Genomic DNA, 15,688 nt, shown 5'->3' on the forward strand with positions numbered 1-15,688 from the left:
CCTGCTGGGACGGAACGTGACAGGTGCCCCTGCACGGCTGAGACGGGCTCCTGAGACCCCTGCCTCAGAGACCCCCTTCTTAGGACGGCCTCCCGCCCCAGGTGTGGCTAGCACTCCGGCTTCTCCCAGGGCTGCTGCCCTTCTGTGGGCCCACCCACAGCTCTTCCACCCTCCCACCTGGCTCCTTTCTTTCTTAAAGCTTGTCTTTGAATTACACGAGTGACATGTGAAGACAAACGAGCACACAGCTCTTCTTGACCCGCCCCCATGCTCTCACTGACTGCTGCCCTGCATCTGGGGTGGACGGTGTGAACTTTCTGAGTGTAGCCCAGCTTTGCCTGCTTCTGGGTGCCAGTGGGGCCCCTTGAGTACTGTGGTGAGGCTCCAGGTGCTATGGTCACTTCCACACAAAGAAGGGGTCATAATGGTGACCTTTGAGTGGGTGGGCTTCCAGCGGCCCTCCTACCACCAGGTCATCAGCTCACAAATGAGTTCACAGAGCAGAGGCCTGGGAAATGCCTCCTGCCCCAGTCCAGGGCAAACGGGTGCCAATGGGGCCGTGAGCAGGCCTGCCTGCGAGAACAAAGCTGTGTCCCCAGGCCAGTCCCCAAGCCCTGCCCTGGTGGCCGGAGCTGCTGCGTGCTGGGGTCAGAAGTCCCACCGTCCTGAAGGTGTCTGGCCACCCGGTTGACCCTTCCTCTTCTCCAAGGCCTAAGGAGGCCGAGCAAGGCTGAGGGCCGTGCCCCCGCAGATCCAAGGAGGGGGTCCAGCTCTGGACAGGGGTTCCAGGGGAGGGCAGCATCCCAGAACCCCTGCCCGCCTCCACGGCCCGGCCCCCTGCCGCGGTGCCTGTGACCTGGCTCGAGCCTTTAGAAGCTGCGCTGCAAGAAATAATCCTATGCTAAGGACAGCCGCAAGCAGGGATGGGACATTGGGGTCCAGTGCCTCGAAAATGACCGTAATAGAAACAAAACAAAGCATAACGCAGTCCAGGAGGTATAGAAAAAAGGGTAACGGAACAAAAACACCCGAGACATTCTCTGTCCCCTCCGGTCACCTGCGGACAGGTGTGCTGACCGGGCACCTGCAAACATCTATGCGCAAGCCCACGGCGTCCTGGGTCTGCCCGGCGGGTAGGCGGGCATGTGGGGCCAGACTCAGGGATTCCGCAGGGCGGGAGGGAGAAGGGACACCTGCCGAGGGACCGGGACAGGTGGGGGTCCAGCTCGCGGCAGGTCGGGGGACGGCGGGGCGCAATCCCAGGTCGGGAGGACTGCCCGCTTTCACCTTCACCACGGGACCTGGCCCCCTGGGAGAAGCGGGGGCGGGCGCGCACCCCCGGCGGGTGCAGGTCAGCTGGCATCTCAGACCGTCCAGGCACGTCCCCGCCCCTGAGGGTACCCGCCCTTCCCCCACCAGTGTCCCCCTCCCCCTGTCCACACCTCTTCAGTCCTGGGACACTCCCCTGGCCACGCCCCCGATTAGTGGCCCGCCTCCTGCCCTGCCCCCAGTGGTGGCCTCATCCTGCCTTGCCACCCCTCCGCCCTGTTCTGGAACCCGTCCCACCCCACCCCACCTGTGGACCCGCCCCTCTCCCCGCCCTCTTCCCTGCCCCGGCAGGGGACCTCCAGCTCCTGGCCCCGCCCCTTACCGCTGACTTCCCCGCCCCGCATTGGGCTCCTCCCGGCTCTGGCCCCGCCCCCTCGGTGACCCGCCCATGGCCCCGCCCCGCCCCCTCCACGCTAATTGGTTTCTTTCTGCAGAGCTTCCTGAGCTCCGATTGGTCGAACCCGTCGCCGTTCCGCCGTTCGATTGGCCCGCTGCGCCCGCTTTCGCGAGGACCTGCTCCTCGGAGGGGCGGGGTCAGCCGCGGCGCGCGGCGCGGGATTGGTCGGCGGCGCAGAGGGGGCGGGCCCGCGCCGCGCGCAGTGCCTCGCCAGGAGCGCGAGGAGCTGCTACCGCCGCCTCAGTCGCCTCAGTCGCCTCAGGCTCGGTCGCCTCAGGCTCCACCGCCGCCGGGATCGCCCGTCCCCACCCCCCCAGCCCCGCCCCGGCCGCCCTCCCGCGGGCCGGCCCGCGGGCACGCCCTCTGCCGCGGGACAGGTGAGTGGTCGCGGGCAGGGCCGGGGATCGGGGGTGGCGAATCGGGGTCCCAGCCGGGGGACCGGCCGGGGTCCGGGTCCGGGGTCTGGGGTCTGGGGTCGGGGTCCGGGCCGGGGTCGAGCCGGGGTCGGGACCAGGGATCGGGGCCGAGAATCGAGGGTCGGGAGTCGGGGTCGGGGTCCGGGCCGGGGATGGGGGGTCAAGCTGGGGCCCGGGCCGGGGTCGTTGTGGAGCCGGGGGTCGGCGGCCCGTGGCCGGGTTCGGTGTCCGGGCCGGGCGGGGGGCGCAGGTCTCTCCCGACCGAGCTCCGCCAAGAGCCCCGAAGACCCCCGCCCGGCCCGGACAAACTTGGACGGCAGCCGGGTCGTCTGCCGGGCGGGGCGGGGCGGGAGGCGGGGTCCGGGAGGTCCCCGCGGGACTCTGGGGCGCCCCCTCCTCAAGTTAACGCCCGGGCCGCGCTGCGAGCTCACGAAATGTTCCGAGGACGGAAACTGGACGCGGGGAGGATTTCAAAGGGAAGTGGTGAAGTGACTTCGGGCGAAATGAGGACCCCGCCTGGGCTGCCCTGTCTCCCCTCCCCCCCCCAAATCCAGAAGTTGTAAACAAGACCCGCGCTTCCAGAAACAGGGGAGTTAACGCTTGCCTGTCAGTAAACGTCCGCCACGGTTCTGCTCTGGACTTTATGAAGCTTACATTTCAAAACGGTTTAAGTTTCGTCGCGTCAGGCTGAGGAAAGATTTGGGGAAAGCACGTCGTCGGCGCCCGGCTCGGGGCCGGAGGGACGCAGGGGAGGGGAGGGGAGGGGCGCGCGGAGGGCGGGGGCGGCGTCCGGGACCGCGGCGCCCGCGGCAGCAGGAAGGGGCTCCGTGCGGACGCGCTTTGTGTCCCCTTTTCTCACACGCCCGGCATCTGCCTCCTTGACTAGTGTCCGCGTCTCTCTGCGACCCCGTGTCAAAGCCAGGAGCAGGTTAGATGGGGCGGGTGCGTGCTCCTCTCCTCAGTTACTGCATTTTCTTCTTTTATTTGGGGGCGAGTCAGAAGGTGTTTCTTATTGTTCCCAGAAGTGTTCCGCTCTGGAAGTATTGTTTGCTGAGAGTGTTTATTTTTTTCTTTTTGCCCGGTGGCGTTTCTACTTTTTTTCTCCTTACTACTCTCAAGTATATTACTTGCATAGCAAATTTGCAAGTTAACAAAAAGCCAGGTCTTAAACCTCGTGCCTAGGGTTGATTATCTTCCTCCCACCTTTCTCTGAGGCAGCGCGGACTTCTGGGTCTCTTTGGCCCTGCGTGTGAGCTAACAGCACTCCGGGGTGATGAGGATTTATGATGCGTAATTCACGAAAAAGAAAGCTAGGGTAGCGGGGCCTGGATGAGAGACCTTTCCGGACTAGACCGGGTAGTAAACAGACCCTCCAGTTCACACTATTCCTCTGGCACAGGCGCACCCACATCCTTCTGAAATTTAACTTGCTGTCAGCGGGTGAACTGTTGCCCCTTTTCTGTTCTTTGAACTTGGCTTTAGAATTGGGAACCAAAGGAAGTGTGCAAAGGTGCTTTCCTATTGAAGAAAACTGATTTCCAGTCCCCTCGTGCACGAGAGCAACTCACCATCTTAGAATGTCTCAGAGATGTGCATTTTGGCCCAGAGACTGTTTGCAGAACAGTGACACTCTGGAGGGATTGTTGACAAGATCCAAAGTGATCTCACTGATGCTCTCATCAGAGGAGCTGGAGTAGTTGTGGGTAGTGTGTTCAGACTTGGAGATCCACCAGAAATCAAGGGGTCTTCAAATACAAGTGCAGTCCCTGACTGACTGACTTTGGTCACTTTTGAGCACTGATGTTTTTCTCTTGTATGTAGGTGCTGTTATTTACACAGTGAAAGTTCATTACAAGTGTGTTAGAATTTATATAACTTCATGCATTTTCTTAGTTAATACTCAGTATTATAAGGTCTTGAAAAAAGGTTTGATGGTAAAAGGAGTTTTTTTGGGTTTTTTTAACTGAAAAGATTGGATATCCTGTGTAGAATTCAGGGCTTTGGGACTGGTATTGCCACAGGTGGTGCTGATTAGTGGTGATATTGAACTTCAGAACATCACTTTTCCAGATATCTTTATTAATACTCAGAGTTGGAGAAAATACACAGTTTTATGATTACATTTTTAAAGGTATTTATGAGAAAATTTCACCACATGGGTTCATTTTGTTAGATGTTTAGAAAGAAGCTATTTTTTCCTCTGATGTTCAGGGGAGGCTGAGAGCATGCCGCGTTTATATTTGCAGAAGTTCGGTGAGGTCCTTGAAACAATCTAGCCATTCAAGGCTGGACACTGTTTCTATTTCAACAGTTTCAGTTCCTGGACCTGTAGCCATGTGTCAATGGCAGAGTCATTCCTATTTTCACAGAAATCCCAGGGCTTTATTGTAAAAGTGATCACTGAAGCAGATCTTGGTAGATGAAAGTTGTACAACCGTTTGGTGAAGAAGGCTGTCCTTTGGGCCATAACAAAGAAAAATACCTGCTCATGTATTGGAGTCACTCCCACATTGAACATTAGGATGAATACTGTAGATTTTTGCGTGGCTCTGGTGTCTCTTAGCTCTCAGCTCTTGCTGCAAGGACTCTTAACAAGTATCCTGGGTCCACTGTCCATGGTGCTGAATATGTCATTTATTTCTGTTTTTCCGTCTCAAATTTCCTTTCCAGTGTGAGAGTAGTTTCTGAAGTTTTAAAATGAATTTCAGAATTCACACTTTTAAAGAAGAGTTGAACAAGGGAATTCTATTGAACCTGAATGAAGCATGCCTTTTGAAAACTCAAGGCATGTTAATGTCTCTCTTTTTTTCTAAAGTGGATAATTGTGCTGAGTCAACATGTACTTTGCTTTGCTTAGTCTCCTTCACCCCAGGTGAGAATTTCCTTGCTGGAGTACGGACATCAAGTAACAAACCATTGAAATTAAACGAGACCCTGTTTGCTTAACTAACGCCCTCTTTAAAAACGTGCTCTTTATTATAGTATGTACATATATTTGTATGTAGAGGCAATTTGTTTTCCCCTAAACAGGGTTGATTGTAACATCCCTCAGCCTGGCTGGCATGGTGCTTCCCAGCCTTCCTGGAGAGGGACTGGAGCCCTCTGAGAATGTGGTGGGGCTGTTGGGCAATTGCCAGGCCCTCGTGCTGTGTTGGAGCAGCATCTACTCTCTTGCCTATAATTTTGAGTACATCTTTGTAAATCATTTTAGATAGATCCTTTATTTCTCTTGAGGTGGTCTGTTACTTTAGAATTGCCCCACAGGTTAGCAGTTAAAAATAATGGGTGTCCCTTGTGGTACAGAGATTCTTCCACGTGATAGTAAATTGTGCATCAAACGAAGCAGTGGATTGTTGAGGTGTTTTTGTTATGAACATCTGAGAAATACTCTCTGAGTGCTACTGTTTCCCAGGCCCTGTGCTATGATCTGGGAACCCACAGGGGAATGAGACAGCTGTCTATGATTCATATCATTGAAGGACTCACCACTTTGGACTGAGGAAAGGACATGAAAACAGATGGTTACAGGGGGCCACACTCAGTGCAGCAATTGGGATACACAGAAAGCTGGGTTGGTGTGTTGAGGGGAGGTGACTCATTTAGGCTGGGAATCAAAGAAGGCTTCAGAGAGGAGGTGGCCTTTGGGCTGAGCCCTGGAGTTTGGGTTGTAATTGTTTGGGCATGGATGGGCACACACTGATTAGAAAAAGCCCAGAAGGTTGGTGTCGTTGGAGGACAAGGTGTATGGTGGTGCTGAGGCTGGAGGTGTGGGGGACATTGTGAAAGGGTTGGGACTCTGCTAGAGGTGTGGGGTGGGGGGTAGAGTTGAGGAGAGGTGTGGTAAGCACAATAATGGCTTCCCAAAGCTGTCTACATCCTAATCTCCAGAACCTGTGGACATTTTACATGTCAAAGAGGATTTAAGGTAGCAGTTGGAATGAAGATTGCTAATTAGTTGATTTTAAAACAAAGAGATTATCCTGGATTGCCCAGGTGGGCCCATAGTTATCACAAGGGTCATTAAATGTGGAAGAGGGATGCAGAAGAGTCAGTGTCAGAGTGATCTGAAATGAGGAAGACTCTACTCCTCGTTGCTGGCTTAGAAGATGGAAGGGGTCATGAGCCAAGGAATACAGGCAGCCTCCAGAAGCTGGAAAAGGCGAGAAAATGGGTTCTCCAGCCAGGCCTCCAGAAAGGAACACAGCTATGCTGACACCTTGATTCTAGCCCAGCGAGACCTGTGTCTGACTTCTGACTTCCAGAACTGTAAGATAATTAATTTGTGTTGTGTTAAACCATTAAATTCAATGGAAAGTTTTTTAGAGCAGCCGCAGAAAACTGATGTAAGTTGGGATTCTGCTCTAGAAAGTTTTAGCTGGTGAAATTTAAGGAGGAAGTCACATGGTCAGATTGGCTGTAGAAGATAAACTGATGCAGGTGCTATTTATGAGGAAGTTGCCCTAAGTAAGCACGGTTCTGATCCCCAGTTTCATCTCCTGACAAGACTGGCTTCTGACATTGCCTTACCTGGCCTGAGTCCCAGTTGAAGTTTTCCTCTAAGCAGCCTCTCAGCCTCCACCCCTGCTAATTGCCATGTCCCTCTGGTCCACTTTTCTTCTGTGCTGCGTACTTAGGGGAGAGTGGATCAGGTATACATCTACACATGGGATTGTGGGGTCATAGGGCAGGCCCAGTTCCAACCTCAGAGCTGTTGTTAAAGTATTTTCCAAAGGTTTGTTTCTTCACATCCTTGCTAATCCTTTATACATTCAGATGTTTAATTGTTGTCAGTTGAGTAGATATGAAATATCTCACTGTTTTAATTTCTATTTCCTTGATTACTAATGAGTTTGAGGATTTTTTTTACCCATTTATTGGCCACTTGGCTTTTCAAGTCTATAATTTGTATTCTTATATTGTTTGTTTGTTGCCTGGGTTGTTCCTTTTATAGCTTTTTAGACGTTCTTTATATATTCTGGATTCTATTTGTGTCCGTTTTTTATCCTTTTAAAATTGCTATTTTGATGAACAGATGTTTAATTTTAATGTAGTCAGATTTATCAATCTTTTTCTTATTGTCTGTGGTTATTAAGTCTTATTTAAGAAATCCTTTGTTACCCCATAGTCATAAGATATTCTCCTCCTAAAAATTTAAAAGAAATATTTTCTCTTCATATTCTACTTTGAACTTACTTTTGTGTGAGGCATGAGGTAGAGCTATGATTTTAGATTTTTTCCAAATGCATAACCAATTCTACCAGTACTATTTATTGAGTACCATCCTTTCCCCAGTGATCTGCAGTGCTGCCTTTGAAACATACCAGACCTCACAAAAGTGTGGATCTGTTTCTAATTTCTCCAAGTAAATAGTGATAATTTCATTTCTTCCTTCCTAGTCCTTAAATCTTTTATTTTATTTTTTATTTTGTCTTATTCCCTTTGTTTGGACCACTAGACAAAGTTGCATAGAAACTGTGGTAAGGCTATCCTAATATTGTTTTTCACTTTAAAGGCAATGTTTTCAAAGCCTTAAATATGAAGTTTGCTATATATTGGTAGATTCCTTTTACTAGGTTAAGGATGGTCTTATCTACTAATAGCTTGATAAAAGATTTTTTAAAGTCATTAATAGATTTTTAATTTTATCAAATGATTTCTTTACCTATTTAGATAATTTTGCATCTTTTCTTCTTTGAGGTGAAATACTTTAATCTTCTACTTTTGAACCATCATTGATTTCTTGGGATAAACTCTACTTTGTCACGATGTACTACATTTAAAGATTATTATTGGATCCAATATGGTAATATTTCACTTTTGATTTTGGCATATATTTTCATAAGAAGTATTGACTAATAATCTTTTCTTGTATTGCTCTTAATCAGATTTGGTATCACTATGATGCTTCATTATCTCTGTAATAATTTCTGAAAGGGAGGGATGTTTGTTCCTTGGAAGTTTGGCAGTATTGCTTCTTCAGTGTTCTAGATCCGGACCCTTTTAGAACATGGAGACTCTTGCAGTTAATCACTTTAGAAACTGGTCCATTCTGCTCACATTTCATTGACTAGAGGGAGTTGTTCTGGACATGCTTAGTTTCAAATGGGGCAGGGAGGTAGAGTCTTCCATGTTCTGGAAGTTTAGGACCACTGAATACTGGTAAATATTAGTAATATTTACCACACTATAGAGGCGAATTGATGTCAGTGCTGCTGAATTAGCCAAAATTAAAACTGTGTTCCTCTCTAGGTCTTGTTCGTAGTTTTTGCAAGTATGTTGTCTATCAAGGGACCGGTTAGAATATGAAGCTAGACATCATATTTGTTTGTGTTTCTTTTGAACAAACCGTCCTGCTTACTTTCTCCAGAACCCACCTTGGGAATTCCTGCCTCTCCACCTCTCCTTATTGCAGAGGAAAAGTCTCCCTTTCTCATTCCTTCCCACGGATCTAAATCTCAACCATCCTTCAAGGCTGGCACAGGACCTGCTGAAGTTCTCTACATGAACCCCGACTTGTGGTGAATGCTCCCTGCACTTTTTACAGTACTGTCCTGCCTCAAAGGTGCAGAGGGCAGGGTTCAGTTGCGTTTATGAGTGGTTGGTTGATCAGAAGAGTCTTCACATCCAAGTGTAAGCTTCCCTCCTTTGTCTGAGCTCTGCACTGGGAAGCTAGGTGAACTGGACAGACTGTATGAATGAAGTTGACCCCACCGTGATCCCCTCCTCCTAGTATTCATGCCCTTGTATAATACCCCCATCCCCATTGAGGTGGGACCTGTGATGTGCTTCTAACTAGTAGAATAAGGCAAAAATGATGGGATGTCAATTCCATTATTCCATCTTGCTAGAAACTAATTTAGAGATTCTCTTTGCTGGCTTGAGGAAGTGCCTATGTTGGAGAAGCCCACATGGCAAGAACTGCAGGTGGCCTCTAGGAGCTGAGGGCGACCGCCAGAGACAGCCAGTAGGAAGCAGGGGCCCTCAGTCCTATAGCAGGGAAACGACTGCCAACAACCGAGTGAGCTTGGAAGCAGATTCTTCCCCAGTTAAGCCTGCAGATGAGAATATAGTCCAGCCAACATCATGACTGCAGCCTTATGAGACCCTAAGCAGAGGACCCAGTTAAGCCTGTTCAGACTCCTAACCCACAGAAACTGTGAGATCATAAATGTGTTTCAAGTTGCTAAGTGTGTGATGGTTTGTTATGCAGCTGTAGAAGAGTAGTGTACCAAATCTGTACTGACCTCCCAGTTACCCTCACTAGAAGTGGGTTTAGGCTGATGAAGAGTGTTTGAATCTATTTGAGATACAGGCAGAAAGTATAAAGTACAAAATAAACATCATCTATAATCTTACCACTCAAGGATTGCCAATTTTTTTCCTACTTTTATATATGTATGATATGTATTTCCTAAAGTTGGGATTCATTCCATAATACGTTTTATAAACAACTTTTTTTCTTTGTAGATAGTGAGCATTTTTTGTGTCATCATATTCTTCTAAAATATGATTTTGAATGGCTGCATAATATTCCAGTGGGAGTCCCAATTTATTGAACCTCTTTCCTATAGCTGGACATTTATGCTTCTTTAAAATATTTACCATAATAAATAATGCTTTAATAAGTATCCTATACAAAACTCATGGTGTGTATCACCAATTATTTCTGAAAGATAACTTTCTAAAGGCAGAATTATCATGTCAAAACTTGTAGGTGTTTTTAGGCTTTTTGATATTTAACCATCCAGCTTCCAGTGTTTCTTTTAAAAGGATACAACTCAAGCATCTGTTTCTGTAACTCACCAGGTTGGGATAAGACAGAACTATTGATTTTTGAGCATTTAGATTCATGTTTTCTTAACCCTGTTTGCAAAGTGCTTTTAAATTATTCATTAAAGTGCAGTATTCTATTTATAGACACATTTGTGTATGAGATCGCTCCCTTAATGTCTGGGCAAAAAGCCTATGAATTGCTATTATCACATCCCTATCTTTGTAAATCCTTTTCTACTCCTATCCTCCCTTTCTTTGTTTTCAACCAAATGGAGACACTGAAACATATAAGGTCTTATAGCTCTGATGGTTACTCAGATGAAATGGCTGTTCTGAATGAGCCCTTGTTCTTTTCTTCTCACCATTCTTTAAGTAGTTGACTTCAAAAAGATGAGAGATCAGAAGAATATTAATTATTAATTCAAAAACATTTTTTCCTGATTCATAAAATAATGAGTGCTTATTTAGAAATTTTATAAAATAAAGATTAACATCAAAAGCAGAATAAAAATCTTTAATTCCACCACCCACAGATGACCACTATATAAACATAACTTGTTCATACCAGCCTATTCTTATAGTGTATTGATTAGATTCTGATGACTAATATTTTAGGGGGAATTTTTGAGTCAATGTCTATGAGTAAAATTGGCCCATAATTTTCCTGCAGTTGTTCACTGTCTAATTTGAGATGAATGCCTAGTTTATTAATTTGAAGCTTTTATCTTTTACTAATAATGTGCATTTAAGGTGGTGCATTTCCTTATAAATAATGCTTCAGCTGCATCATACAGAGTTTGACTTGAGGTATTTTCATTACTATTTAATATATGCTACGCACTAAATTGTTCCTCCCTCAAATTCCTATGTTGAAGCCCTAACCCCCAAAGTCATGGTATTTGGAGATGGGGCCTTTGGGAGATAATTAGGTTTAGGTGAGGTCATGAGTGTGAGGTTCTTATGACGGGATTAGTGCCTTATATGAAGAGACCAGAGGGCTTGCTCTCTTACTGCCTTTCCCTGCCATGTGAGGACACAGCAAGAAGGCAGCCATCTGCAAGGCCAGGAAGTGGGCCCTCACCAGAACCTGACCATGTCAGCACCCTGCTCTCAGACTTCCCAGCTTCCAGAACTAAATGAGAAATAAATGTCTATTGTTTAAGCCACCCAATCTATGGTATTTTGTTATAGCAGCCTAAGCTAAGACAGTAATTGCCATTATGATATTTTTCTTTGATTTGTAGGTCATTTAGAAGAATATTTTAACATTTCCAGACATATGCATATTTTCTTATTTTATTCTTTTCCATCACAATTGCATTGCCCAAAGATCTTGCTCTTTATTTTAATCTTTTGAAATTTGCTGATGTGCCTTATAGCAGAATATGGTGTATAAGTTTTCTCACATGTTACTGTGTGCTTGTAAAGAATTAGGTTCAATGTTCTATATATTCTATTCAGCTAACTTGATAAGCATATTACTCACATCTTCTGTTTTCTTACTATTTTTTTGTCTGGTTGTTATATCCATTACTAAGATAATTACACACTTTCATTATGATTATGGATTTGTCTTATTTCTTCTTCAGTTCTGTCAATTTTTATTTATATACTTTGAGACCATGTTATCAGGGGAATGCAAATTTAAAATTGTTATGTCTTCCTGCTGAATTCAGACTTTAATTATTATGTGTGGTTCTCTTTATCTCTAGTAATGTATCTTTAGTAATGTATCTTTGCCTTTATGGTGTAATTGTCTGATGCTAATATAGCCATACCAGATTTCTTTAGGCTCATATTTGCATGATATCTTTTTTTTTTTAATCATTTTACTTTCAGCCTTACTATATTTTTATACCTTAGATATGCCTCTTGTAAAGATTATACAGTTAGATTTTTTTCCATCCAATCTGATAATTTTTGCCCTCTAATGGGAACATTCAACTCATTAACATTGAATGTAATTACTGATCTATTTGAGTTTAAATCTACAAACCTATTATATGACACTCTTATCCTACATTTTCTGTGTTTATTTTTCTCTCTTCTCTTGTATTATTTGAAACTAGTATTATGATTTTAAAAAATCGTTCTACTTTTCCACTAGTTCTAGTACATTGGAGGTTATATTCTATTTTTCTTTATTTTTGTGGTTACCGTGTAAATTAGATAATGTGTTATTAACTTATCCAGATAATGCCATTATACCTTCTTCCTGGACCATGCAGAGATCATTTTCTTAGAATACTTGAACTCCATTCACCCCTCCAGATTTATGTGTGATTGTAATTGTATATTTTAATTCTGTATGCTCTTTTTAAACTCAACTAAGTAATATTAACAGTGTTAGTATTGGGACTTCCCCGGTGGTCCAGTGGTTAAGACTCTGTGTTTCCACTGCAGAGGGTGCAGTTTCGATCACTGGTTGGGGAACTAAGATCCCACATGCTGCACAGCATGGCCCAAAAAGAAACAAACAAACAAAAAACCACAAACAACAAAAAACAAACAAAAAACAGTGTTAGTATTTAACATACTGGCAGTGTTCATTTAGATTTATTCACATCTTTATCCATTCTTTGCTTTTCATTGCTCTCTGACATTTCTGAACTTCATTTTGGGGTCATTTCCCTTCTACCTGAAGAGGCTTCTTTAGAAATTCCATTTTTGCTCATCAGCTGATAGTACATAGACACTCTTGATTTTTTTCTAAAAGTATCTTGATTTCACTTTTTTTAATTTTTAAAATTCCTTTAATTTACTTAAAATTTTTTGGGATATAGTTTACATGCCATAAAATTCACCCTTTTAAAGTTTAGATTCAGTGGTTTTGGTATATTTACAAGGTTGTGCAACCATCATCACTACCTAATTCCAGAGCATTTTTATCACTTAAAAAGAAACCTCATACCTCTTAACAGTCACTCCCCATTCCTCCCTTCCCCCAGCCCCTGGCAGCCATTAATCTACTTTCTGTCTGTAAGGTTTTGCCTAATATGTACTTTTCATATGAGTGGAGTCGTAAATATGTTGCCTCTGGTGCCTGGCTTCTTTCACTGAATATAATAATGTCAAGGTCCATCCATGGTCCACTGTAGCATGTATCAGTGCATTCCTTTTTATGGCTGAATAATATTACACTGTATGGATATATCACATTTTGCTTATCATCAGTAGGTAGACATTTGAGTTTTTTCTGTTTTTTTTTTGTCTGTTATGAATAATGTGCTGTCAACAGTCATGTACAAGTTTTTGTATGAATACATGTTTTCAGTTCTTTTGAGTATATACTTAGAAGGGAAATTTCTGGGTCAAATAATAACTCTATGTTTAACTTTTTGAGTAACTGCCAAACTGTTTTCCAAAGATGCTGTACCATTTTACATTCCCACCAGCAATGCATAAGGGTTCCAGTTTCTTCACATCTTCACCAACACTTATTTTCAGTTTTTTGATTATTGCCATCCTAGTGGGTGTGAAGTAATATCTCCTTGTGGTATTGATTAGTATTTCCCTAAAGACTGATGCTTTTGAGCACCTTTACGTGTGCTTATTGGCCATTTGTATATCTTCTTTGGAGAAATTTCTATTCAGATCCTTTGGCCATTTTTAAATTGGATTGTCTTTTTATTGTTGGGCTGTAAGAATTTTTTATATATTATTTACCAATCCCTTATCAGATATATGATTTGCAGATATTTCCTTTCCAACTGTGAGTTGCCTTTTCACTTTCATGATAGTGTCCTTTGATGCACAAAAGGTTTTAATTTTCATGAAGTCCAATTTATCTATTTTTTCTTTTGTTGCTTGTGCTTTAGGTGTTATATTTAAGACAACGTTGCCTGATCCTAGGTCACAAAGATTCACGCCTGTGTTTTCTTGTAAAGTTTTAGCTCTTAAATTTAGGTCTTTGATACATTTTGAGTAAATTTTTATATATGGTATGAGAGAGGAGTTTCTGTATGTGGCTATCCAGTTGTCCTAGCACCATTTGTTGAAAAGACTGTTTCCTCAGTGAATGGTCTTTTAACACCTTTTTGGAAAATCAGTTGACCATAAAATATGGGTTTATTTCTGAACTCTCAATTTGATTCCATCCATCTATATATCTATCGTTACGCCAAAGCCACACAGTCATGAGTACTGGAGCTTTGTGGTAAGTTTTGAAATTGGGAAGTGCGAGTCCTCCAACTTTGTTGTTCTTATTTAAGATCGTTTTGGCTATTCCTGGTCCCTTGCATTTCCATATGATTTTTAGGATTAGCTTGTCAATTTCTGCATAAAAGGCAGCTGAAATTTTGGTAAGGATTGCGTTGAATGTGTAGGTCAATTTGGGAATATTGCCATCTTGACAGTATTAAGTCTTCCAATCCATGAACATGGGATTTATTAGCTGTAATAGCTTTTTGTGAATTCTGAAAGTTTTCTATGTATATATAGATAATTTTACTTCTTCGTTTCTAATCTGGATGCCCTGTATTTTTATTCCTTGTGTAATTGCCCTGGTTATAACCTCTAGTATAATGTTGAATTGTTCTGGCAAAGGTGGACACCCTTGTCTTCTTCCTGATCTTAGGGGGAAAGCTTTCAGCCTTTCACCATTAATTATGTTGTTAGCTGTGGATTTTTGTAGATGCCCTTTATTAGGTTGAGGAAGTTTCCTTCTATTTTTATTTTGTTGAATTTTTTTTTTTAATCACAAAAGAGTATTGTTCTTGTCAGATGCTTTTTCTGAATCTACTGAGATGACCATGTGGTTTCTGTCCCTCATTAAGGTGGTGCATTACATTGATTGATGTTCATGTGTTGAATCAACCTTGCCTTCCTTAGATAAATCACAGCTGGTCATGGTGGATAATCCTTTTTATATACAGTATTGCTCGATTTAGTTTGTTATTGTTTTGTTGAGGATTTTTGCATATGTGTTCTTGAAGCATATTGGTACTTAGTTTTCTTTTCTTGTGATATCTTTGGTTTTGATATCAGTATTATATTGGTCTCATAATGAATTGGGAAGTGCCCTTTTCTATTTTTTGGAAGAGTCTGTGAAGGATTGGTGTTCATTCTTCTTTAAATGTCTGACAGAATTCACTAGTGAAGCCATTTGGTCCTGGACTTTTTCTTGGGAAAAGTGGGAAGTTTCTCAATTTCTAAGACAATGTCTTTACCTGTTTTAGGTCTATTCAGATTTTTTATTTCTTGTTGAATCGGTTTTGATAGTTTTTGTCTTTCTAGGAATTTGGCCATTGCACCTAGGTTATATAATTTGTTGGCAAACAATTGTTCATAATATTTCTTAATGATCCTTTTTATTTCTGTAAGGTTCTTAATTTCATTTCTGATTTTAGTAATTTAAGTCTTCTCTGTCTTTTTCTTGGTGCATATGGATAAAGTTTTTTTTTTGTTTTAACTTTTCATAGAACCAACTTCTGGTTTCACTGTTTTTTTTCTCTATTGTTTTCTGTTTTCTTATTTCATTTATTTTTGCTCTAATACTCGTTTTTCCTTCCTTCTGCTTGCTTTAGATTTAGTTTGTTCTTTCCTAATTTCTTTTTTCTTTTTTTAAACTTTTTTTTTTTTTTTTTACTATTTGAAATGCATCCTCTTTATTTATTTATTTATTTATGGCTGTGTTGGGTCTTCGTTTCTGTGCGAGGGCTTTCTCTAGTTGTGGCAAGCAGGGGCCACTCTTCATCACGGTGCGCGGGCCTCTCACTATCGCAGCCTCTCTTGTTGCGGAGCACAGGCTCCAGACGCGCAGGCTCAGTAATTG

At 43.5% G+C, this 15,688-nt stretch overlaps 1 protein-coding gene across 2 annotated transcripts in view; it reads left to right on the plus strand.

Annotated features, from left to right (window-relative positions):
* Positions 1–2,035: 2,035 nt before the first annotated feature.
* PCBP3 (poly(rC) binding protein 3) overlaps positions 2,036–15,688 on the plus strand; it is a 211,351-nt gene continuing 197,698 nt past the window's right edge. For both annotated transcript variants that reach the window (XM_036851546.1, XM_036851549.1), the window contains exon 1: positions 2,036–2,103. The gene's annotated coding sequence lies outside the window, so the exon portion shown is untranslated. The remainder of the gene's footprint in view (positions 2,104–15,688) is intronic.

Source organism: Balaenoptera musculus, chromosome 4, assembly GCF_009873245.2.
Source record: "Balaenoptera musculus isolate JJ_BM4_2016_0621 chromosome 4, mBalMus1.pri.v3, whole genome shotgun sequence".
Classification (NCBI taxonomy): Eukaryota; Metazoa; Chordata; class Mammalia; order Artiodactyla; family Balaenopteridae; genus Balaenoptera; species Balaenoptera musculus.